This window comes from Eriocheir sinensis, chromosome 57 (assembly GCF_024679095.1).
Source record: "Eriocheir sinensis breed Jianghai 21 chromosome 57, ASM2467909v1, whole genome shotgun sequence".
In the NCBI taxonomy this organism is placed as follows: Eukaryota; Metazoa; Arthropoda; class Malacostraca; order Decapoda; family Varunidae; genus Eriocheir; species Eriocheir sinensis.
In genome coordinates this window covers 553,079-555,578 of record NC_066565.1, presented here as the reverse complement: position 1 = coordinate 555,578, position 2,500 = coordinate 553,079, and positions in this window count along the sequence as shown.

Here is a 2,500-nt window from a genome sequence, read left to right as displayed (position 1 = left end):
TCATTGTATCAACATATTCCTCCACGGGAGTATTTGCCTTTCTTCCTTGCCAGCCTTCAAACCTCACCTCCCCAAAGTGTCGTAACACCTGAGCCACACTGGCCCCACGACCTGATAACGACCACCCGCGACCCCTCAATGCTGCGATTCACACAGACGCTCCCCGACCACGTAGGTGGACGAGGAGTCTTGCAGCGGACGGCTGCCGACGGTCGCCCAGTGAGCCTCCAGTGGGTGGCCGGACGGTAACGTTCACACCTTGACCTCGCACCTGGAGTCAGGTCAAGCCGCTCGCCGTGCGGGACAGGCTGCCCACGACCAGTGACGGAGGCAACGTGGACGGCGAACTTCAGCGACCACCACTACCTGACGGCAACCGCCGGCGTCCGCTCGCCGTGCGGTCGCCGTTCAGCAGCTAACAGTCATGTGTCGGCCAGCGGTGGAGGTCCGCTGCCGCCCAGACGCAGCCCTTTCGGCCACCGGGCGGCGACCTTTTGACGAGCGGCAGTGACCGAAAAGGTCGGCTGAGGGCTTTGGTGCGGCGCCAAGACCCTCAGCCACCGTTCAGGCCAGGCGATGGACGGAGACACAAGACGACCTCCCGCGACCCGCAGGTGTCGGGAGGCCGCCGCTGTGACCTGGGTCGTGAAGGCAGCGTGACCGGGGTTCAAATCACTTCTAATAACCTTCTGTCAAAACTTTTGGGAATTACCTTTCATTTATTAGACCTATATAGTATTTATATATTCATTTATTATATTTATTTATTATTTACTTGTTCTTATATTTGGGAGCTACAGCCATTACCAAAACCAATCAGCTACTTCACACCGATAGTAGTAGTAGTAGTAGTAGTAGTAGTAGTAGTAGTAGTAGTAGTAGTAGTAGTTGTAGTTGTAGTGGTACAGTTACACACACGCACACACACACACACGTCAGTCAATTCTTCAATAATCCAAAGAATAGCAATTTATCTTAATACCGATCTATACATTCCACACACACACACACACACACACACACACACACACACACACACACACACACACACACACACACACACACTTATAAGAAATCCATAACCAATTTATCCATCAATCTATTTATTATTTTATGCATACATGTATATATGTATGTATGTATATATGTATATATGTACGGATATGTATGTATGTATATATGTATATTTGTATGTATGTATATACGTATGTATGTATGGATATGTATGTATGTATATATGTATATTGTATGTATGTATATATGTATGTATGTATATATGTATGTATGTATGTATGTATGTATATATGTATGCATGTATGTATGTATGTATATATGTATGTATGTATATATGTATGTATGTATGTATGTATGTAAGTAGAAGTAGTAATAGTAATAGTAGTAGTAGTAGTAGTAGTAGTAGTAGTAGTAGTACATAAGAACATAAGAACATAGGAGTCTGCAAGAGGCCGGCAGGCTGTACAAGGCAGCTCCTTTGAACCTAAGCTCCCGTGAATCTAACCCCACCTAATATCACTGTCCATGAATTTATCTAATCTATTTTTGAATGCAACAGTTGTATTGGCACTCACCACATGACTGCTCAGCCTGTTCCACTCATCCACCACTCTGTTAGTAAACCAATTCTTGCACGTGTCCCTGTTGAATCTGAATGTATCCAGTTTAAACCCATTACTACGTGTTCTACCCGGTTCTCTTACCAACAGAACCTTATGAATAACCCTCCTAGTAAAGCCTTTTATTCATTTACAAACTTCGATCATGTCTCCACGCACCCTTCGCCTCTCTAGAGAATGCAAGTTTAACTGTTTGAGTCTCTCCTCGTATGGCAAGTTTCGTAACCCTCGAATCATCTTTGTCATCCTCCTCTGCACCGATTCTAACATTCTGATATCCATTCTATAGTAAGGTGACCAGAACTGAACCGCATAGTCAAGATGAGGTCTAACTAATGCTAACTACAGTTTGAGGAAGACTTCGGGGCTTCTGTTGCTTACGCTCCTTGAAATAAATCCCAGTACCCTGTTTGCTCGATTTCTAGCTTGAATGCATTGTGCCCTTGGACGGAGATCAGAGCTCACTAAGACCCCTAAATCCCTCTCGCACCCAGACCTGGTTATGGGAGTGTCATTTAAGCAACAGTCATGTGAGGGGTTGTTCCTACCTACACTCAGAATACTGCACTTCCCTACATTGAACTCCATCTGCCATTTATCCGCCCAGTCATACAATCTGTTTAGTTCATCCTTGAGAATACTAGCGTCCCGATCCGACTCAATTACTCTACCGATATTGGTATCATCTGCAAACTTACTGACATCACTACTAATTCCTGTATCTAAGTCATTGATATAAAATAGTAGTAGTAGTAGTAGTAGTAGTTGTAGTAGTAAAAGTAGTAGTAGTAGTAGTAATAGTAGTAGTAGTAGTATTTTTTCCTAGTAGTAGTAGTAGTAGTAGTAGTAGTAGTAGTAGTAGTAGT